At 45.9% G+C, this 24667-nt stretch overlaps 1 long non-coding RNA gene across 3 annotated transcripts in view; it reads right to left on the bottom strand.

The window, feature by feature from the left end:
• LOC121074074 overlaps positions 1–24667 on the bottom strand; it is a 191803-nt gene that overhangs the window by 145749 nt on the left and 21387 nt on the right. The gene's annotated exons all lie outside the window — the stretch shown is intronic.

Raw genomic sequence — 24667 nt, 5'->3', positions numbered from 1 at the left:
CCCGCAGTCACGGGAACGCAGGCATCACAGTTCCAGCTCTGTTAAAACATGACTTTTTATTCCCCATGGATGCAACGGAGGCTTTGAAATACAATAGCCCAGCGGCGCAAAGGCAACGGATACCAAAATGTCTTTTGGGGCAAGGGGCTGATACTGAGCTCTCAATTCCCACAGTCATCAGTGCAGAGCAGGGAAGAGTGAAAAAGAGCCTGGGGCTCCGTTCAGCCCAATGCAAAGCTCTTTGCTCCTTGAATACTAACACAGATTTGCTCAAGGTGTTGTTTCATGGGGTTTTTTTTTTGTGTTTTTTTTTTTTTTTGCCTTAAAAATATTCTAATACAAAAAAAATAAAAAAGTGCAGATTGTCATTATGAAAAACCACACACGCACACAAACATTAAGCATTAAGCTACCCAGACGTTCTAGCTCAAATTTTAAGCATGTAAGTAACCTCCCCGGTACAAGAGTTCGAACAATGCCGATTCAGTTCCAAGGCCAAAGCTGCGTTAGTAATGGCTTGCTGGCACCGCTCGCGAGCCTACCTTCCTCAACTGGCAAAAGGGATGCTTCCGCTGGGATAATTTATACCAGTTTCCCTAAGGAAATCCACTGTAACTGCAAAAGTGCTGTTTTGCCAGGAAAAGCTATAACATTTACGCAGCATTTGCCAACATATATATATATTTCAAAAAATTTATGAAAAGCCGTGCCTCACTGCAATGCTGTTCCACTGACAATGATTTGGCTTGAAGCGCCGAGTGGAGATACAAAAGGCATTATTATACGAGACTGGGGACTGGCTCCAAGCTCTGTAGAAGTAATTGAAGATAGGAAATGCTGAAAGGCAAACTCAAAGCATGTACACAATCCAGGAAAATGTTGCAAACCACTTCTTTGAACAATGGAAGAAACTCAGTCCTGAACTAGGTCCTCAGCTGGTTATGGGCTGGCACAGCTCCACTGTGGTACATCAGTGCAAACATAGCCCTGAAAATTTCCTGTTTTCAGGTGTGCATCTCTGGGGAGTTGTTTGTTTTTTTAATTTGGAGGGAGGCTACCTGCCACCTCTGGACTCTCCTGCAGCATCTTCAGCTGCTGCAAGCAAAAAGGAGGTTCAAGGCTACTGGGACCTCAAGTATGGTCAAATGAAGTCAAGACGTGGCCCCAAAGAGGACATCTCTTTGCACGTGAGGATGACCTTTAGCTTGGATCCCCTCAGTGTGAGTGTAAAATGAACAAGGGAATGGACAAGAGGGAAGGAAGCAGTCATGTTGGAGGGGATAGATGGTGAACAGAAATTCAGAGGGGAAAAAGGAGATGGCAACAAAAAACAAAGGGTGAAAAACGAGGCAGATGAAGAAATAGGAATCAGAGGTGGAGGAGGGAGAAGAGGAGGGATGGGCAGTGATAAAGGGAGCGGGGTTAAAATGAGTAAACAGAGAAGGCATAAAGAGAAGGGTTCGGGTTAAAGGAGCAATTGCCCTCTGGCAAACATACTGCAGTGTAAATGGAAACACGTATGTCAACAAGGAGAGCCCTGAGATGGGCTGAAGAGGAAGCAGCTTACGTGACGCGAGCTTCTGCCAGGAACCATGGCAGCTTTCTCCCTCCACCCCAGCACCGCTCCCAGTCACCCCCTTCCTCAGCAGAGGCTGGTGCCCCCACTTCAGGCAGGGCACTGGCAGAGGGGTGCCCCAAACCCAGCCGTGGCCCAAGGTATGCCCAGAGAGGCACCCCGGGTAAAGAAACTCTTGTGTATGCTAAGGATTCAGCCTCTTCTGTTGATGGGATCTGTGCGTGCTGGTTTCTGTGGCTAGTTGCACAGAGGGAATTGCAATGACTTGGTATTTATGCTCTGATGCCTCTTCCTTACCCAGCAGCATACAGCACAAGTCCAGGACATGGCTCAACCCATCGTGTCAGGGTCACCACCGACCTGAGCAATACCTCACTGCAGTGCATTTACTCCTGCTCCTGCCTAACAGCCCACATCAGCAGAAACATGTTTATCCCAAAATTAGGCCAGCTGTAAGCAGAGCGTTACACCATCTTAAAGACCCAGCTGGGCTGCGGAGATGATGTATTGGTACAGACAAGCTCTTAGACTACTGCACTGTTAATCTGTGCATCATCAAGGTATTGACAGCAGATCTATTAACTGCTAAGGAGGTTACTGTGGAGAAGCTGACATATGGTTACTTCTACAGCACTAAACTCCTTACAGGGGCGTGTTTAATACACAGCACATCGTGTGTTGTAGGTGGCTGTTCCCAACAACCATTCATCTTTCTCCGCTTGTGCTGCTGTGACTTCCCTTTGAAGCGTTAAGAAACACTTTTCAGATATCCTCCATCGCTTTGTTGAGTACAAGATGTGTGACCGGGATCATTAGTGCCTTTATGCAGAGGCCTTTTTGTCTATTAAAAATACCCTTCAAACATGTGGGATCCAACTCTTTGCATTAAGTCAAGCTTGAAGATGTTACAGAGATGGAGGGCTTCCCATAGCTATAAACTGAGTAGATAGATGGAAGTTCAGTCACAGGCACTGAATCTTTCTGACATTTTAACATTTTCTACTCCAGAACACATGACAATCCTTCAAACAACCATGTTGTTTTATTTTTACAAGGACACCAATTAGCCTGTGTTGTTTATATTGGTAATACTTGCCATGTATAAACTTTCTTAGCACATGGCAAGTGAAAACAAATAACTTCCATCAGATATGCATTTTCTATGTCAAGAGGGCGAAGGAAAATTAAGTGGCATTTCTGTAATAAACTGCCTCTAGACTTCCTTCCCAGAATCTGGGGAGAAACTTTCAAAGGTAGAAGCAGAAATGTACATAGTGGCCCCAAAGTAATTCTCCAGTGGGTACTTTCTCCAAACGAGTTGTGTTGTTGTAGCTGTGATGGTCCGAAAATAGAGGAACGAGGTTTCTAGACAATCTTTTCCTAGATCAGCTGATATAGCTAAAGAAAACAAGCTTTGGGCACACAGAGTTTTATAAATTCTATTCACATGAAGAATTCTATTCTTTCCTCGCAAAGCCTTGATGCCAGCTCTCGAGGCTCTCCAGTCACCGAGGTTTGACAACAGCTTTGCTTTTTTCTATGGTACAAACTGCCCTCCTGAGAGGGTGGCCTAGCTCTTCTCAAGACCTGGGTTCAATTCCCTTTTATCACAAGCCACTTGTAAGGTTTGTGGAAAGTAACATGACAGCTCTAAACATCCATTTCTCCATCAGCTACAAAGCAGGCTGGGAGCACTCCTACCCCAGCCAAGTAAGAGGGAGGCAGCAGCGCAGAGCAGGCTGGAAGCAGATAAACCACGGTGCTGTAACTGGCACAGCTGGGTTTGGGCCTCCTCTCGTGTACGCTGAGAGCTCTAAAATGATGTACCTGGACCGCTCCGGTCTTCCAGGCCACAGCAGCAGTCGTCTCAGCTACCTGAAGTGTTCTGCTTAAGATGCAGATGTCTCACCAGGCTGCTGAGGGAGCCAGAGAGGAGGAACAGAAAAGATGCCTTAAGGGGGACCAAGTTGCAGCCCTCATAGTTTTAATGGGATTTTATCTCAGCCCTGAAGTTTCATCCTGCTGCTCTGGAGCTTGTTGATCAACTTAAATGCACTGCTGCACCAGGATACAAGGATGCGTCTCCTTCCTACACCACAACATAGCCAAGGAAATAATTTCCTTGATCTGATCTTAAAGATCAGAGAGGACTAAATTATTCAGGAAAAGACTAGTATTGCTGGATTTTAAGGCAACAGGTATACTGCAAACTGCTATGAAAGAGAAGCTGGGCAGCCACTGAATAACCAAGGACTCTAGCACTCACAAGCAATCTGTACATGTCATTTTTAAATAGACCATTTTCTGAGCACAAGATATTGGTCTCCTTTTAGAAATGTTAACGTGCTGTGCTACAGAACTCTTTCAAAGACAGATGCACAGAGCTGTTTGTTCAGTGTCCTTAAGCCAAACAAACAGTTGCATACTGTTACCTTCAATATAAGTCTCTCTTCTTAAGACTCTGGCCAAGAAAAATATTATCCTAGCTAGTTTGTTATGAAAATGTTTGAATAAAAGAAGCAACATCAATAACTTATGTAAAAACTTCAACCTTTAATCAGCTGAGCTTTAATAAGGTTTGAGATAACAGCACAAGCATTTTGCCAGGAGTATAAAATAACCATAAAATATTATAATTGATGTGCTGTTCTGGTTTATTACATCTCACAAACTAGATAGTTGATTGCATGGAAGAAAACATCTTGGACCTTATGTTAATATATTGTAATAATTAATAGCCATTATTTGCATTTGAGGAATTTGTGATTTATTTTTTTTTCTCTCCACAGCTTGTACAAATTTGGCTAAAGACTCAAATCTCTCTGAAATCAAACAAAACTATTTATGGTGCAGAGATTTGGCCCATAGTGTTTTGAAAGAAGTGAAGATGGCAGAGCTTAATGCCTCCTCAAATGAAACCCTCAAAATAGAAGGAAAAAAAAAAAAAAGAAAAGAAAAAAAAGCCCCAAACTGCAAATAAACCCTTGACAATAAGTTACACCAAGTTGTTTCCTTTTTGGAAGGTAGTGAGCTGCAAATAATTGCTAATAAAAGGTTCACTGTGTTTGGTGAATACAAATCTTTATTTAGTGGCTGCAGAGCAAGTCTTTTTCTTGCTCTCTTGACAGTTTAACTACACGCCAACAATATTTGCTTAAAGTCTTTGGCTCCATTAATCTCAAACCCTGCTATGCAGATTGCCAAAGCTGATGACAAACCCCAGTTAGCATGGATCATCTACTTGCCCATGACAGTATTTTTCCCATGACATTAAAAGGATGTTTTTTTCCCCGCAAAGAGGGCACAAGTCTACTGATTCTCCAGAAGGCTTGAAAGGATAAGTCTGTGGCTTAAGGTGAGTGATCGAGATAGCTGGGGACTACACGGAAACAAGGAGGAGGAAGAATACCCTTGCACTCTAATTGGCTTTTTTGTTTGCTCACAGTTGCTTCTAATATGGACAGATCTCCATAGGAAAACACAAAATTAGCACCTGTTAGGACAACTTAACCTTCAGAGAGAAAAGCAAACATCCTTGGATTGTCAGGATTTTGAAACAAAGGTTACAAAGGAGGTGATTTTTATCTGGATTATTTTAACCCCTTCTTACAACACACTGCAACTCATTAAGGAAGGTCTTAATGAGTTCTGAAATACTGTACATGAAGCAGCACCACAAAATGCGATACTAATTAACCACAGCTGCACACCCCAAACATCAGATGGGGAAAGCATGTGCATGTTGAACTCATTATCAAGGGAAACTGAGGCACGGTAAGTAATTGCTTCCCCTGTGTCCCCTTCATGTCTTGCAAAGTTGTCCCCATTCTGAGTCCTAGAGCTTACTGGAAAAGAGCTTGAAAGCTCTCTGCTGTGGTTGTTTTCGGTCACCCTCACTGAGGGAAGGCAAATGGGGCTGGTCCATTACTGCTTGGGCAGTCAGAGGAACAGTACGGGAACAGGGGATAGGGAGAGGTAGGGGACAGGGAGCGGTGCCCCGGCCTCTCTCAGACATCCTGACCCCACGGTATTTATCCAGGCCACTTTCTCCTCTCAAGCCCCGCTGGGAAGCAGGCGTTAGCGGTGCCCTTCCTCCAGCCCAGGGAGGGCAGCACCACCCAGAAGACAACCACTTTCCTCTGCCCAACATCCAGCTTGAGATCACTGTGGGGTGCAAGCAGCACCGAGCTCAGCTGCCTCCCCAGGCAGGAAGGGCATCTCGCAGACTTCGCACTTTCTTTGCTTCCTTGCGAAGAGCCGAAAGATTTAAAAACAAGCCCATGAATTACAAAGCAGTTCTGAGTCCCCCCTCCTGATTGACCAGCAGGTGTTTCGGCTGACACTGCAGCGGCCCTGGCTGTAACCGTGTCTCCTGTCCCAGCACCAGCTCCCACACGCAGATACCAAAATGCAGAACTTGGAGGGAAATGCAAGAGATTTAGTGGAAAATCAGGGGGGGGAAAAAAATAAAAGTGCTTCCAAGTGAAAGCAGTGGTATTCAGCCGTGGCCCTGGACAATACAAGCGGAGTACGCATTATGTACACCTGGCTAACAATAACATCACCTCCACCACCCAGCCTGTGGCTTGTTCTTGATAGACGACGACTTGTTTAAGCTAAGGGCCTCAGTGAAACTATTCAAATGTGAAAGCAGAAAGCCTTCACAGAACTCTGCAGGACGGTGACCTCCGTAAGTAAATTGAACTCAAGCGATTGTAAACGAGCTAACATCTTTCACTTTGCACTGCCTCCTGTTCCTCTCCAACACAGGCACCAACCTCTCTCGCACTGGAATCTTCCACTTCTCTATCAAAACCACAAGCATCTCCCAATTTTTCTACACTTTAACCCCAAAGGGGTTCACACTGTAGCTAACAGCCTCTGAGAGGACCGTCATAAAAACCGAGCGAGCCTTTGTTCTGACTGCAGATTAAAGGGAACAATCTGCAGTACAAATGTAAAATAGCTTTCCTCTGAGTTTTCTTTCCTCCCCCCGTTTTGAATAATCGGTATCTGCATGCGAAGGTTCAATGTCACCAAACATGAAGCTTGTGTACAAAAGCAGTGATCCTTGACTAAAGCACAGCATACTTAACAGCTCAAAAGCAATTGTTGTAAAACTTGATGGAATTGTGCCTGGCAATCGTATTTTATTGTCGTTTGTATAGGGACGCTTCAACATTTTCTGGGCGCTTTTTTTTTTTTTTGCCTTAGGGAAGTGATGGATATTTGATGAAGAAACTTGAGCTCAGGAGTTCACGGCCATATTTACTGTTTTCTCCAGAACGTACATACCTTACACAAAATACAACCCAGGTGTTGAGAAGAGAAACATTTTCCATTTATTGAGGTAAAAATATAGCCCAAGGTCATATAAATGATCGTCACTGAAGTTTGCACAGACTATGGAGCAACAGATAAAGGTCCAGTTTGACACAGCACTGAATATTTCTGCGCTTTGTATCATGTTGAACCCAAAATCTTTACAAGAGTAAAGGTACAAAGGAAAAGAGAGAAAGAGAGAGGTCCTGCAGACAGAATTCCCCTAGGGTGTAGGAAACCCTGAACTCCTTCCTTCCACAGCCTGAATCAGAGCAGAGATTTAAATTGCCATCCCTCTTCACCCCAGGAAGGAGCCTTCACCACCTCACTGCCCTCTCCCACTGCCTCTCCACGGCAGGCACGGAGCCTTTTTGCCGGCTGAGTGGGTTACACACATCCCATCTTCACTCCCTGCTGTCCAAGGGACAGAAATATGCAGGAATGGGAAAGGACAAAGACAAAAGGCGCACAGTTCTTAAAAACCTTCACACAGCAGCACTCAGAAGGGCTGTTTCCTTCTGGTAAGTGATTTGGGGATGGCCCGGGGTACCTGCATTGCTCCGCCTGAGGCGCAAACAAGCATTCAGGAGCAGGTGGCTACAGCTCTGCAGGCTGGCTGGGAAAGGAGTCCCAGGAAAGCAGCGTTTTGCTGTCGAAGCCCCGGTCTCCAGATGGGGTCAAACACAGCTGGGGAGGCAGCACCTCGCGGCAGGGGGGCTTCTCCCGCGAGCCAGAGTGCTGCGGAAGGGACCCCCCTGGAAAGCACGCCTCGCGCATCCTCCTGCCTCCGCTCAGTGTGCTCGGGAGCATATGGCACATCCACAGCCAGCAGGTTTTAATAGCGTAGTTTGTTGTTTTGTTTTGTTTTAATGCTGGAATCTTTATCTGGACACCAGCTGTTTATGCACATGAAGGTTTAAAACAGCACTTCTGGCACTGGGAGCAACCACGCGGTGTTTCTTTGCCTTAGTAGGAAGGACATATACATATAGGTGACCAGCTGAGGTAGTTAAATAAAGAGGCAAAGTGAAATATACGACCAGAAAGCATTATCTCTCTGCCAAGCACCAACCGCAAGCCAGGACTGTCACATGTCTGGGTTGTCCTTTATGCACTCCTTTTTTAACCCCTGAAAATGGTAATCTGGTCCTAACATCACAACGTCAGGAACCTCAGAATGTCCCTCAGCCTGAGGAGATAAGCAAATTTATTTCCTCTCAAGTTCATATGCACTAATCAATGTGATCTATGTGCATACGTTCTGTGCACCATAAATCCTGCATAGCCAGTACCTGTCAGCCATAGCCATACACATGGGTATTTCTGTGCAGGATTTTCTGCATGGAGGGAAACCTTAGTACTCAGTAAGTCACAGCCACACAGCTGGAAGGGATCTCCAGACATCCAGGCCCTTCCACTGCAGCATCCCTGTTGTCTCCACATCCTCACCCCCAAGCCTCTTGTGGTTAGATTTAAAAAAAATAGAAACAACTTCTAGCTTTAGCGAAGAGAAAGATAAAACAGAAATGCCAAGACCCCCCATCCTGACTGTCAGGGGTGCCCATGGGAGCAGTGGTTCCTGGTGCCCAGTACTATGGGCACTCGTAGTACTCACCCAGTACTCAGATCACTCCCATCTCCGTGCATCCCAGGCAGAGACGCAGCCTCCCCCCAAGTGCCAAAAACGGGGTCCAGCTGCATTATGTAGAGTGAGCACGTGCATGTGTACACACGGATACTCATATATTTATGTGCGCACACACCTATATATATATAAAAGTGCCAAAAACTTTCGGGGGAGGGAGGAAGAGGGAAATCCCTCTTTTAATCTGGACTTAAATGGGAAGACCTGGTTTGCACTGGAAGTGAGATTTCAGAAACGTAAGGAATGAATGGTCTGCTTTGTATCCGCAGCTTTGATATATCAGTTCCTTCAGTGACAGACTTGTTAATCTTTCCAATGTTGCTTTTTCAAAAAAGACAAACACAGTGGATAAATGCGAAGGGCCAACCACATCCCCTCCCATAGGAAGTCTCGCCACATGGGCAATTCTTCCAAGTAAAGAAAACAGCCCACTTTATTTACAGGGTAAATCATTTTGACTTATCTTGCAGGGGTTTGCTCATAGCAAACTGACAGTTTCCCCCTGTTGCACAGTAAATGGCTGACGGGGAAAATGTTTTCCTTCCCACCATGTAGAAACAACCAGCCAGAAGGGAGGAGGGGTCGGGGACTTCATTTTTCTAATACTCCATTAATGTTCTCCTGGCTGACAACCACTGCAAAGGCCTGAACTCACCACTCCAGGCAGCTTGAGCAAGAAACCTGAATCTCTACAGGGAGTTTGAGCTAAGTACATTGACTCGAGTTAGAACTTTTGGTCTTACAGGGTAAGGTAACCATTAGAACTATTTCCAAGTAAGTGGCATTACTCGAGGAAAAAAATAGTACCCAAAGTTTCTCTTTTTTTTCCTGTTTAAATCCTTGCTCTCAAAAAAAAAAAAAATATCTGTACCTGAAATGACAGGACAGCAGGGATAGGAACTTTTTAAAGGTGTGATATTCCCAAGCAGATTCAATGATTTCTTATACAGTTTTTCCTACTGTGATCCGCTAATCATGACTGAATCAATCCACATTTTTTAAAAAATATTTTTGAAATAGAAAAGCAAATCTGGATATAATGCAAATTGGTATGTCTTTGCAGATAAAGTTTGCAGCTCAGGGAATTAAGACCAAGCTTTCTTCTGTGGAAGTCCATGAGGTCTTAAGACACCACCTTCCAACAGTCCACTTCACCTGCTCCTATCTGACTTACAGCAGCAGCTATCCCGAGTTTTCAAACACGACCCTGCAAGCACCTTTTCCTTTTACTGTCTCATAAAGCGAAACACAAGTGATAAAAGGACTAAAAACCTGCAGATGGGTGTGCATTTCTTACCATGCCTCATCTTTGCATGGCACTTATCACTGCCAGGGGAGCAACAACAGAGATGCCGAGAGTCCTAGCGTTGTCCCAGAAGGGTACAGGGAGAGATGGACAGATCAGAGGAGTGCTTAGATGTGCTTGCTTTGGGACAGAAAGAGGAAAGCATTTCTCCTGCCACACTTGCATCCTCGCATCTGTGTAAGCCACTCCATGGTCTTTGTTAATGATCTTATTGGAATAAATTGGGATGAACTGCAAGTGCAAAAGTGAGCCTTGATGATTTCAACAGTGATTGCAACAGGACACATATGCTTAAGTGCTGTCCACAATAGCAAACTCAAAAAAAACACAAAACCACAGACCTAAAATGGCTGTCTTTACACAAACACTATAGAGAAATCCACCAAGAAGTTTAGATGCCCTACGCGTGCACAAAGACAGCAGGAGTGGCATTTTGCAATCTTAAATACAGCAGGTTAAGAAGTGTGCATGTTCCACATTCCCAATAATGTCTTATTTAAGAGAGACATCAATCAAGGCTAGACCTCAGGCAAAATCCACATAATTGCGGTGATTTATACCTTTTGACACTCTGGTCTGCTGACACTGGAAAGACAATGTGCATCTGACTTTGCTGCAAATATTCACTAACACATTTTTCTGCTTTTTTCAGTTAGAAATATGAAAACATATGTTCTGATTTATAAACTGCAGGTCAAACATGCAGGTGTTAATGGCTTTTTCCCTGAGATTTTCAACTCCAGACAGGCCTGTGTATGAACAGCCAATTAAAAAAATAGAAAATAGCACAGCATAATGGTGTTCCCATCATCTCATAGTAACAAAATAGCACAGTGAAATTAGAAACACAGACCTTTCCACCAGAACTCAACCTCCAGGTAAGAAAACAACTTTGGATCCTGCTCGAATCCAACAAATACTTCTGCTTTGACCTTAAATGGTGTGATTTACTGTAATAATAAATATTTTAAAGACCCTTCCAATTTAAATGACTAAGAGTTGAAAGTTTTCACTAGTACAGTTAGTTGAGTGATTAAAAGTAACTGTAACCCTGCTCGTACTAATGAAGGCTGCGCAAAGGTTCAGCTTGCCTAATAGGTACATTTTTTCCTTTTTGTTTTTCCTTCGTTGTTCTAATATCCCCTTTGGGTCCCATCTGCACAGGTAAATTTATGATGTTGAGGATTACCCTGAAACACAGGCTCTATCTGCACTGGGCTAGGAGCCCAGGCAGGTAAATGCAGACATATCACAGGACCTGGTGCAGCCCAGCTGCCCTGCACCCAGTCACCAGCATCATGCCCAAGGACAGCGTGGGTTAGGACCTCACCGCTGCTTGGTCTGCCAGTCCACAAGCAAAAAGGCACAACGTGAGAAAACTGGTATAGTAAAAGCACCAGGGCCAGGACTCACCCTCTGATTCCCATCTGTGGTTCCATGAAAAACAAGCACCGCAGGTGCCTTCTAAGTTACAGCCAAAAAGACAGTGACAAAGGGCAGCTCAGCTCCCCTCTTCTCAGGTGAAGCTAATTTTGGAAGACTGAGCTGCTCCTTACTGCATTCTTTGCTGACTGGAGAGGAAAGCCATGTTTTTTCAACCAAGATGCCACAGCAAAACCCTCCATTGGGAAAATTTAGGTTTTCAGGTCCACATACATGTTACAGGGTGTGACACATGAATATCTTTGCCTGCAAGCTCGAGACTTCAAATCAATGTTCAGCATGTGGCGCACCCACACTCTGTGTGGGAAGCTGCTCTGCTGTCCCCGAGATTGTGCATCAACCTGAAGCTGCTTTGGGTCAACACTGCCCCACAGCACACCAGAAGATGCAATGCTTGCAGATGTCAAGGAATTGCAGAAGCACAAGTGTGTTGGCTGAAAAGGGGTTCCGGAATTTGCCCGGCCCCACCTCCCACCTGTAACAGGGTTATTGCCAACACCACAGCAGGTCACCCTTGCTGAGCCTTAAAAGGCTCTGAGGATGGTGATCCCACAACCTTCCCAGGCACCTGCTCCAGCACCACACCACCCTGAGTGTGGCGCCCCGAGTGAAGAAACTTATCCTAATATTCAAGAGAGGTAAGACAAGACCCATACATCCAGATGTGCAAGTAGAGCAGGAGAAATACTACTAAAACTGAACATTTGGTGATCAGGCTGATTTTTCATTTCAGCAGGTGGTTCACATCACAAACTCACAACTGCTTGGTAGGGTTTTTATTTTGTTTTGTTTTTAAAGGTTGGGTAGCCCTTTGGTTAACACAGGCTGAGAAACATTGCCCGAAATGGTCTGAAAGAAATCCATGCACAGTTTCTTCCTTTTTAAAAGAGTATTTCCCCATCAGGTAACATAACTTATAATTAAGCCAAAGATTTGTGAAGACAGCAAGGCAGTATTGCCTCGAGACCACAGAATTGTTGAAAATTATTTTTTTTAATGGGGATTCAAAGTGGTTTTGCATCATTTGGAATATATAAATCAGCTACATATTTTCAAAAAATTAACTGGCCACATAATTCCCACCAAGTATAGCTTCTAGCAACAGCATTATGAAGAAAACACCAACGTTTGCAAACCCAGTAAAAACATGTTATATGTGGTAGAAACTACAACCAAAGAAAGCTAGAGTACATCCTTTAAAAACATTCCAGGCATCTTTCTTTTTCATGCCATGAGAGATGATTTTTCTATTTCTTGTGAGGCACTCTGCTGTTTTGCTTGCAATTCCTAAGGGAACAGTGACCTCATGAAGAAAAACAACCAGGACAGAATTAGCCTGTATTTATATATTAATAGCTTTACCTCCAGCAGTAGCAGATACAATTCTGAGTCAAAAATCATAATTTGTAAGTGTTTGGATAGCAGTGTTCCTGCAAAGTTGTGGTAGCAGGAATCGTCAGGGAAGGCAGGATTGCGGTTCCCAATCGCTGCGTTTATTAATGATTGGATCTGAAAATTAAGGGCCTACTCCAAAAGCTACGAAAGCCAAGAAGATCCTTCGCATTCCCTGGATTTTATATCAAACCTTAAACACATACTGGAGTCGCAGCACAGCAGGGGACGCAGAAAGGGAATGCGAGACAGCAAAGCTCTTCCAACGCAAGCTCTCGCAGCGGCGATAGCTAACGGGGTGGTGCTGGCTCAGGAGAGCTGGGTGTCAAAAGTCCCCTCCCCAGCACTGCCATTCCCCGCCAGGGTCACCCCAGCAGGTGACCGATCCCTGTGCCCTCCTTGCCTGGTGAGGTGCCGGTTCCCTCGGCCTCTCTCCCCAAAATGCCCCTCCTGGGCTGGGAGAGGGAGCCTCCGCCCCGAGGGCCTGTGAGGCGGTGAAAAACGATACGGACCAAACGGCAAAACCAATATTTGGTCAGGCCGAGGGGGGACTATCGATTCTTTTCTCATGATATCCGTGTCTCCTGCACTTCCTGCTTCTCCGGGGCACTGGAAACTCAAGTCCCTCCTAGACCAAGGGTGGCCAGGCTTTGACTCTGCAACATCTGTGCCTCACAAGAAGTTCACGTGTGGTCCCCGGGGCCGACGCTCGTCCACATGAGTGGCAGCAGGGCCACGCTGGCACAAGGGCTACCGGGTAGGCTGGGAGGAAGGGGACCAGCGGGAGATGCTGAGGGCAACCTCACCGGGTCAACGCAGGAGAGCACCACGTGGAGCTGCTGCCGCCTCCTGCCTCTGCCCTCTTCCTCACAGCCCTGTGGCTGCATCAAGGTTTTAGCTTTTAACTTTTCATTCAGTCTCCCCCACATCCATTTTCTCCATTTTTTTCATTCATTTTCTCTTGCTCTCTGTCCCAAAGGTCTCATTGTTTTGGGCAGGGACAGCCACATGGCCCACACAACGTGCCATTCATGTGGGGGTCCAGGAAAGGTTCCCAATCCTTGCATCCAGGGCCCTGCCCACATCCAGGTGAGAGTTGGGTACCCGACAGCCCTCATCCTCGTTCCTTATTTCCACAGGAGATGGAGACTCAGGGACAAACTGCGACACTCATCACAAGTTGGTACAGACACAGCCAAGAGCAAGGTCTGTACTCCTGTGAAGCACATTCACCATTTCCTCACATTTCTCCCAGTTTCTCCACCACTGAGGGCCTTGTCACAGGGAGCCATGGCCAACACGATGGCCAGCAATGGGGACAGCACGTCCAAAGGGAAATAAAACTGCACCACTGTGACTAAATATAATCATCTTATCTCAAACTCTGGCAGCCCTTTTCCAGAAGGAGTTGCTATTTTAAGTCTCCTCTTCCTTTGAGAAAGTTAGGCTCTCCCTAAACATTACCCCAGATGAAGAAACCCGCCAGATGCCTTGAACTCCAGGATGGAGAGCAACCAGTGAAACTTTGAACTTCTTACTGGAGCAAGGAGGCAGTGAAATGGCTCCCCACACACGTACCTGCTGCTCAGCATCCACAGACCCAACCCACACTGAATAGCCATGAGCAGATATCGCAACAACTGCGGCCACCAAAGCACCACAAGCTGTCCTCTCCAGGACAAGCAAAGCGAGAATTCCCACATCACTGAGTTCACCCAGGGTTTGAGCCCACAAGAAGACCAAAGCTCCTTGTCTGTCCACATGTTGTTCCTGCTGATTCCTTTCCTTGTTCAAACTGGGAGTATGGAAAGCCCTCTAATCCCACTCATTCACACAATCCACATACAGGAGGCAACAGCCCTGCTGGAGCTGGCTTCTGCTTCATTATCTCCGAAGGCATCCCCAGGCTTTGCGGGCTCTTGGCCTCTCTCACACTGCTCTGTCCTCAGCGCTGCCCCAGCCAGAAGAGCCCAATGGAGGTGGAAAAAAGCCTGAACCCAGCCTTGCTGAAGCACAGTGAGAGAAAGACATGGGAAAGCAAAGGTCACCAGTGCTGGACAAAATGCATTAATGGAAATGTGAGCCCTGCAGCAAGAGACTCGCCTAGGAAAAGCACAACCACGATGGCACATTGCTGAGGGCACCAGGTGGCACTCAGATGCCGCGGTGCCAAGGACAAGGTGACCCAGTGCACAGCTCTGCCTCAAAATAAATAAAATCAGCAGGCACCTGAGCGAGAGCTGCTCTCATCAGTGCTCCCAAGAATATGAATAAATTGTCACCATGAATGCTTTTTTTTCAGGTTGCATCTGGCAAAAAGTGCCTCACAAGGGTTTGGGAGAGTCTATAGGGAAAGCACTCAGCCCTCAAAGACAAATACACAGCGGAGTTGGCTAGGTGGTGGCTGTCCTTGTTAAACTTCACAGAAAAACACAACTTGTGCAAACCAAATTCCCTTGCTAACCTCTTACCCTCGTTGAAATATTAAACAAAAATAACTTCTCTTTTTATCTTTGAGCCAGCAGGACAAATTCATCATTAATGGAACTTCGCTGAAGTCAACAGGGATCTATCTGAGATGAAGTAATGAATTTGACCTATTGTGTCCTGAGTCCTTATGTTCTAGATAATAACTAAGTTGTACAGGCTTTTAATCAAAGGAATCTGAAAACCTGGCCAAAATGGCTTACTTTCTTCCACCCAGTGCTGCTATCTGTACTTTCATATTGCTTTCTCTTTATGCAATTTTTGAAACCTGGTATTTTCAGCTAATTTAATCACTAATTTTTCCCCCATAAAAATATTGTTAAAATTGTAACTAAATTTTCATAAAATACTTGCATTGAAGCAGAAAATAGGAAGCCCAAAAAAATCTTAAAACGTTCAACGTTTTCATCAGTGCTCACAAAAGAAGCACTGTGGGTGTTCTTAGGCACGCACACTTGTTAGCACGACCCCAGCTGAAGGATGCCTCGTCTCACCCCAGGACCACCCTGGAAAATGCAGGGATGGAAGCAAAAAGGAGCAGCAGAGCTCCTGCAGAGTGCAAGCTCCTCACGAGGCAAGACATGAAGAACTCCAGGAGGAAGAGTTTCTCCTGGATGAACGTGAAGATGACGGAAGAGCAGCTACCGACATCGGCGTTGCGTGGAAGACACCTTTCGTGCATCGCGTTGTACTGCCTGCCGGCTGAGGAGGGCCTGGCCCACACTAACACATCACGTGTGCTCCGACAGCGAGCCGGGGTGAAGCAGGGTGTCAGGGTAAAGCAGAGGATAATAAAATCACTTTAGATTTATTCCTCTAAATTGGAAACTTCATGCTTACACCTGACTAAATCATCAGCCTGAAACTTTAGCTCGACTCCCACAGAAAAAGTATGAAACCTTATCCCATCTTTGTTTAACAAAGGCCAATCAAGCTCGCCTAATGAATTCTACAGATGGAGGCAACGCAACTCCTTTGGCCAGTTTAATTCTGTGGGGCTTCATCAAACCCACCTCCACCGTACCCATCTTTCAGCGGCCGAGGAGCCCGGCAGGGACGTTTCCGCGCTAGCAGCCGGGTTGCCCCACACCAGCTGGGCATCAGCCACAGCCTCCATAAATCCCACAAATATCAAGGAAAAGGCACGAGTGGCCGGCCAGCTGCTGAGATGGAAGCAGTCAGCCCCGCTGCCCAGCGGGCACAGGAGGCAGGGCACCGCTGCACCACAAGCCTCCCCACTTGCCAAATGCAAAAGGACTTCTTTTTGAAAAAAAAAAAAAAAAAAAAAGCCTAGCATAAGGAGCTGGTTAAAAAACAATAAATCAGTGGTGAAATGTGGATAACAACCTTCTCTGTAAAATCAACATGGATTGTGTTCCTGCAGAGAGCTGTCTGACAGGCTGGTTGAAGCCTGACTGCTTGCAGCCAGATTTCCCCGTTCTTTTTTTTTTTTTTTTTAAGAAAAAAAAAGGCTGTAGGAGTATCTTGGATCAGAGGGAGGCAAGGAGGTCTCTTCCTTTTGTACATGATTTCATTGAAAATCAATAAGCACAGTCCCAACCCGAGTATAACTTCAGACATCATTCATGACTCTTCAGGATCTTGTTCTCCCCCTGCTCTTCCTTTTAAACGCACCCGCCAGAGGGAATAGTGGTGGGGAGGCAAACCCTTGCTCCAAAACCAATGTGCACCAATCCTTCCCGACAGGTAGGAATCCAACCCAAGGACGAGCAAGTCCTCGGGGAGCTGGGGTCGGCTGAGGTAGAGCCCAGCCCTGCAGGAAACAGCAGGAGAGAAACCATATGGAGCGTGGAGGTGCTACGGATTAATATCTGAATTCCTGCATATTTTTATTATTATTTTTTTTAACCCCAGAGGAGAGGGCATCAAAAATAAAATGTACATTTTTCCCTCCATTCTTGTTTTAGCACAACATTTTCTGCTAAATCCCATTTAAAAAAAATAAAAATAAAAATTGCTTTGCCACACATTTTCCCTCCAGCACACTCCTCAGGCTGGCTAAATTGGGTGATTAAAATATAGGAAGGCCTCCAGATTCCCCTCAGGACTGTTTTTAATATCTGTAAAACTGCCACTTTGTCTTGCCAAGGTAAACACCATCGCATGCGGTTCAAAGGTGAGCAAGCCTAAATGTTTCCCTTCGCCTGAAAGGAATCTGCCTGGGGACCCGCGGGCCGTGCCGGAGGGGGACGCGCCGAGCCCGGCCGCAGCGCGGTGGCCGGAGAGGCATCTGTGTACACAACGCTAACTTCTCCCACACAAATACTAAAAATTTCTCATTAAAAATTATTGCTGTGTCAACATGCGAGGCCACCAGCCCCCAGTCTGGAAAAGGCGTTCTGGTTTTTTCTTCTCTTTTGCTGGGAAACCGGTGGCAGGGAGGGGGGGAAGAGGGATGGGACGTGAGACCGGAGTCATCTGCTGCTGACTTTGGATCTCTGCGCTCTCCCCTGTCACTCAAGTTGAGATTTCCAACTGTTCCACTTCATCTATTTTAGTTCCTTGCTACCCAGATATTTCCCTCTCCTCCTTAGCTGCCTATCGCGGAGCTTTATATGTACCTCCCGTGGCCGCGCCGCTTGGCGTTACTTTAAATGGAAATGCAATTTTAAGCGATCTTGTTGTTGTAGTGCCTACGGCGCCTTCAGAGCAAAAGATTTGCAGTTATCCAGACAAATCCACACAGATGCTGCTGTAAATCTGAGCGTGCTCTACCCATCCACGATCCGTTCCACGGGTGGCCAGGAATTCATAGCAAAACAGCGCAGAACCGAATATTTTTCCAGAGCCAGCAAGACGAAATTTGCATCCAAGCTCTGCCAGGACAGGCTCCTAACTCTGCCCCCACCACACCGAGCATTTTGTTCCGACGCACCAGAATAAAGTTTCAAAATACACTTTGTTATCAAGCGGGGTGAAGGAGGGGAAGATACCCAGAGGAATGAAAATATGGGACGGGGTGGGGAGGAGAGGGCAGGGAGCCAACTGTGCGCTGTATGAGCGAGCAGCCGCCCGTGCTCGGAGCATCCTTCCCAGGGGAGGGCTCGGTGGCAGCTCCGGGTGCCCAACTCTCCAGCACGATGCCGTGATGCATGCGGGTCTGTGCCGAGCCGACATGAAATACAGCAACATGCAATTAACCTGATGTAATGCTATATATCAATAAGTTAAAAAAAACAACAACTTGCTTTGAGGTCAGGCACCCACACACGCAACTCAAACAGTGGAGACCTAATCCAAATTTATTAGAGTTTGCAACAGCTGGACTTATGCCTCTAATACCTTTTAAGTGCCTCTTTTAACAGTGAACTGAGTGTGTCTTTCATTAAGGTGGAGTTGAAAGTATGTTAAGTTCATAAGCATGAAAATAGCCATTTAGTTCTCTTGGAGATTAATTCTGCCTTCAGTTTACTCTCATCGAACCCCATTAATGTTTGGGATTTGGTCTTTAGTGTCCCATTTGCATAAGCTCTGTTTATTATAAGACCTCTTGATAATATGAAAGTATTAAAATATTTCTTTCCCAAAATATATAGGCATTAATCTTGGAATCCTCCTAATGTCCTCAATTTGCCATCAAATCCCACAACAGGAACAAATGCGCTTTCTAATCAGCAATCTTTTCTCGCTTATAGGCCCTGATCCAACAAGCTTTTAAGCAAACAATTTACTTTAAGCAATGAGCAGTCATAGTGGAACCAATGGAACAGCTCGTGTGTTATGATGGATTGGGGCCATAGAAAATTGCCTTGATGAAAATGTCAATGCTCCCAAGAGCTGGTGAAAATATATTTTTATTATAAACACACAGAGGAACTGTTTTGATCTGAACATTATGGGGAACAAGCTTTGAACCAATGCTTTTTCACGGTCAGACCTAAACAGAAATTGAACACCGCCAGGCTTGGATGACAGTTTAAAAAGGCAGTCCAGAGCCAGATTGATGTTTGTATATAATGAAATTTAGTATTGATGTGATATGGACACTGTCCAGCCTCTAAGACTTGTTAGGGCAATGTACAGAATACGTGGAGGAGATAAAAATCAAAGGAGCACAAGGAAAGTAAGTCTCAACACTAAGAGGAAACATTGTTTTGAGAAGCTATTTTGCTGAAAACATTTTGAAGATAAGCTACAGCCAGATATAAAATACAGAAGTGACTGTGATGTCCAGGCACCCTGCACAAACATCTATCATGCACAAGTTCAAGTCAGCAAATCAAAGCTGGGCCATTAACCAGATGTGAGATAATAACTGGAAAGGGGCTCACAACAAGAGCCTTTGCAAAAATGTCATTTTGTCCCCATACCCACGCATGCCCAGGAGCAGCAGGCAGCACATGGCTGGTGGGTGAGGGCATCTCCATCTCCCCTGCCCATAGGCAACTTCAAACACGGTGCCCTCCTACTGCCAGGTACAAAGCACTACAAGAATGGGTGTTATGCAGCAGCACACGGGACTGCCAGACGAGGTGGTAACACCAACGGCATCTAAACCCCTGAGACTGGCACAGAGTTAATCCCCACGGCAGCAGACAGGGAATTGTCCCTTTCCTTTGAAGGACACCACATGCCCACCTACGTGCTGGATTTCCATGGCACCGCCTGCTCTGCGAGCACCAGGGCTTCTTTCCACCAGAAGAGTAACTGCACACAGGTCAGAGGGCTGATGACAGCCCCGACTGGCCCTGCTCACCAATACCTGAGGGACAGCACAGGTGTCCTTCACCTCTGAGGTTCACCTTTCACCATGTAGGGTTTGATGCCCACGAAGGGGAAGAAGGATGGGTATCAAGCCAAAATGAGGAACCTTAAGGGAAAAAAAAAAAAAAAAAAAAACAGGTCTTAAAAGCATAAGGGAGACAAGCTCTTCTGGGAAGTAGCAGAGATCTTCATAGACTAGCCAAAAATGGCTTAAAGTAGCCCAGACTTGCTGCTTTTTTGGAGCGCATCCCTTGCAAGTTCTGAAAGACACCTTTGCACTGACAGTTTCTGAAGTTTTCTATGCAAAGGCGGCAAACTGAACGGGACTCCAGGGAACAAAACCATCCACGACTCCTCACGCCTCCACAAAAAGGAGTCACACCACTGTAGAGATGAGGCAGCATGTCAAAGGTACATCAGGAACTGAAGGCTTTGGGGAGACCAAGAGGCCTCCACAGGTGGGTTAAAAAATAAAAGGAAAATTCAACATCAGACATCACTGACTCAAACACGATGCAGCCTCCACCCTTCCATGTCGCCAAGCTTCCAACATCAAGGACATGTCAGGGGAAGAATCGCTCCACTCCCAGCTTGTTTCTCCCGGTTCTCACTGACCAGGCCCAGCCGCCGGCAGGACGCTGGGTTAGGCGTGCCGTGGCCTGATCCGGCAGAGTGCACACTAGGTTTGCACCTAGAGGAGTGGGAAATCGTTCTTTTTGCTATGCCCTGTCTGTGCCTCTGCACTGGATGCTTTGGATGTGGAAAGCTGCTGGACCAGGGGAAAATGGGCGGAAAGCCAGCAAGGAACGGGCGGTGCATCAGCCCCAGAGCCACATCCCGGCTGCAAATCAAGTGTGCCCACAGGTTGTGGGGTTGCAAAAGCAGGGGAGGGAGCTTGTTTTGCTTTGCTTTTCTTAGTAAACCACAGGGCTATTTCCTAGCACTTTATCCCGGGAATGACAGGCAGGGCCAGGGCTGCCGGGTGCCCAGGAAGAGGCTGCCAAGTCCCGAGGATCACCATTGCTAATTGGCTCCTCTGAAACGAGCGTGACAGAGCCACATTTTCTCACCCGCGGGTTTCGGGGTTATATTTAACCGGCCAAGGCAGAATTAAATGTCAGCCTGGCTGGAAGGGGAAAAAACAAAACAAAACAAACAACAACAAACAAAGTGAGAACTTGTCATTAAGCCGGGGGGGGGCTCAGCGCTAAGCGCACTGCGGACGATGCCCACACGCAGGGCTGGCAGGAGCAGGCAGCCCTGGTGGCAAGGAGAGACCGAGGGATTCAGCCCTTTAAAAACAAATACTTTAGATGCAGGTCGTTTATTTTGAGGTGTAAGAAACGCAGCACGCTGGGCAGGGAGGATCCGGGTGCTGGGGAACATTATCCCTTCTGATTTCTCTGCTGGATGTTCCTACCCTGCTAATTTGACTACAGCCACAGACTTCCATATACAGCACCACTGAGGGTAGATGGGGTGCTCAGCACAAAGGGGATGGGGTGGCAAGAAGAAACAGGGACAAAAACCTTATTGAATACATCTGAGGCCAATCCAAGTCCTCCACTCAGCCGGAGGATGCTTCAAAGCCAGTATGGGCTTCACCCATCTGGTTACAGAGAAGGAGATGTTTGCCCTCTGCCAAGCCAGAACGCAGGACACTTGCAGGGAGACAAGGCACGGAGGTACAAAAGCACACCTAACTGCTGTCTTTGGCTGCTCCTCACTTGCTTTGTTGAGGGATAAGAGGTCTGTCACTATGCTGTGCATGCTGCAAACCACATAACGTTGACCTTTCTGAGGTCAGGTTTATGCGGGCAAGACCAGGACTACCAGCCAGGGAGAGGCACAGCCCCAGGTCACACTGGGCATTGCCGACTTTCTCCCACCCCAAAAGCAGCACAGCTGTGTGCCCCACCCAGGGCCATGGGCAAGGGAAAAGAGCAGGATCATGAGGAGCAGGCGGAGATCTTGAACCATGGAAGAGTGACAGCTTTACGTGCATTAGCTAATAAGAAAATAAAATCAAGAGAACAGAGGTCCTCATTAGGATTAGGACCAAGAGGTCCTAGCTTTGCATTACAAGAAATTTTCATTCCCTTCCTCCTCTCCACCAGAAAACTGTTTAATCCAGGTAGTCTTTTCCTCCTCCTGCCCCCAAGCAAGAGAAAATGTCAAATTTTAGAAAAGCAGAGCTCCTTCAGGAAAACAAAAGTATCGCTTCCCAAAAAAACAAAATGCAAGGTTTTGCTTTCCAGTTTGAAGCAAAATATTCCAGACCAAACTGCTCTTTTGAGTTTAAGATCATGTTTTTCAAGTCAAAATGGATACTGCAAATGGAATCATTTGTTTTGAGACAGTTTAACCTCTTCAGAGAAGAACGACAAATTTAAACTTTTTGGCACTACTGAGTCAGAACTTCTTACTCAGGAGAGACTGGTTATTTTGGCTTTTTCCTCTTAACTGGGGACCAAAAATCTTGAAAACTCAACAAAATGTTGACACATCCAAATTTCCCTCAGGCTGGCAGGTCCATCTTCTAACCATCCCTTCATAAACGAAGATGGAAATATTAAGCCTGAGCTCATATGTCTATGGGCTTATTTTCTTTACCTCCCATCTTTAAAATCTGGAGACCATAAATAGGCTGGTTTTTTTCCTCCAGACTGCAACACAGCCTTTTAAACCAAACATTTGTAATCGTCACAGCTGTAATAAGTACAATGTTTCTTCAAAGGAATAACATTGGACTGTGGTTTCCAGTATTGCTCCGTTGTCTGTTGCGAAATCTCCTCACCATAAATTAATTTGATTCTATTATCTTTCTGATACAATCTGCTTTCTGACAGATCGTTTTTATCTTGGCTCATTCCTGTTTCTTATTGACAGCTCAGAGCACTGTTGAAGAGATGTGAGTTATTAATGTTGACAAGGTTTGTAACCAAATATCTTTTATCCAGCAACTTATCCTTTGTAATGTTTTTATTCCCCCTTCTCTGGCTACTTTAAGAGGCTAAACAGCAAAAATCAAACAAGCCATACAGCTAGACTTTCCTGGAACCATTTTCAGCTCTTTCTGGAACATCTTTCTACATCCACCGAGGATGTTATGGTATAAGGTGTTATTCATATTGGACAAAACTACTAAAACAATAACATACTGAAGGTTAAGTACAGTGCAATCCTGTTGGAAATCCAAGCACTGGATCAAACACAAGTTCATATTTTTACCAAGTGACGTAAGCCTATAATGCCAACCAACAAGAGAAGCCGGGAGGAAAATTAACAGGACAGCTTATGCCCTGTCCAAGCTTCAGATGATACCTCCCTGCTCACCACAGAATAGGAGAGCAAAAACCATTGCAAACAGACTCAGTCCATTAAGTCGGAGGTGCTTGGCTGGAGCTCTAAAAATTACGCACATATCTGCCTCCTGCATGCCTGACACGCTGGGGCAAAGCAGGGGGCTGAGCACGTCTTCTCCATCCTGTTTCACCGCTATCCTCAAAGCCCCCTTCAATTCTTCATATGATTAATTTTGCTTTAAATGCCTATTAAACATATTCCTGAAAACATTAAAATTGCGCACGGAACACAAGAGAAGAATTAAACTGTCAATTCTCTCCCTTTGCACCTTCTCTGCTGAAGCAAATAAATTCCAGGCACCGCAACTTCAGCAGCGGTGACTGCAGTTATACCAGGGACAGAGGATAAAACACCTCTAAATCAATGTAATTCTCTATTCAGTTTCCCCACAAAAGCATTTTACAGCCACCCTGGGTTCACACTGCACAAGATACCAGGATTTACGATTGGGATTTCAGCAAATCTAACTTCTAATGAATAGGAAAGGGCGTGTAGGGAGCATGGCCCCCACCAGCCCCCCTGCTGTTTCCTATCTCTCCTTTCAAGGTGTATTGTGCCAGAGGCAGCAGAGGGACCAGGTGTCCAGGACTGGCTCAGATAGTTCCAGTTCTGTTCTGAGACTATTCCTGCATCCAGAAAAAAAGCCTCAACAGTCCCACGTTTCCACCTCAAGCAGGAGATTTTCCCACTGGTCCTGCGGGCCCTATTGGCAATGCCCCTCTCCTGACAGCGCAGCAGGGGAGGACCTCGCCTCCTGCCTCTCTCACAGGAATTTGCTGCACCCGGCGCTGACAAATCCCCGTGCTGACATTTACAGATGGGGACTGTTTTCCCCAGGTCTGCTGGTTTACTTTGACCGGCTTCCACCTTCTTATCTTACCTCCCAAACCATCAGGCCCTGTTTCTTGGTATCTTTAGCAGTAGGCTCTTAAAGCTCAGGCGGCTTGCCTTCCAGTAAACTTAATAGTACCTTTTCCCAATTATCTGGAGCCCTCGAGAGCTCCTTGTTATTACTGGAGTGTTTTTCATTAGCAGTGCTGGTTCCAGGCTGCAGGAGGATGGAATTCAGCACAGGAGTCGAACTGTTCTGGACAGAGTGAATGAGAAATCCTGTAACACAATTAGAAGTACCCACAGGGTAACATATAACTTTACTGTCAAGCCCTGAAATAACACGGCCAGCTAATGAAATAACAAAATAAACTTTGTTTTAATTAAAATTAAGAACATTTTTATCTCTCTCATTTTAGTCTTAAATGAGGGCAGTTCAAAAGTCATGATAGAACAAATGGAAAAAAACACTTGCAAAGTGAGGGGCAAGAGGTGAGGGCAGCGTGACAGGCTTAGGATTGACCTGTGCCAGACTCCTGGTGGGATCTTTGTATGAAAGCAGGCTACAGTGGAT

Source organism: Cygnus olor, chromosome 8 (genome assembly GCF_009769625.2).
Source record: "Cygnus olor isolate bCygOlo1 chromosome 8, bCygOlo1.pri.v2, whole genome shotgun sequence".
NCBI classification, from domain to species: domain Eukaryota; kingdom Metazoa; phylum Chordata; class Aves; order Anseriformes; family Anatidae; genus Cygnus; species Cygnus olor.
Note: the sequence above shows the minus strand (reverse complement) of the source record. Positions and strands in the feature narration are given on the sequence as shown.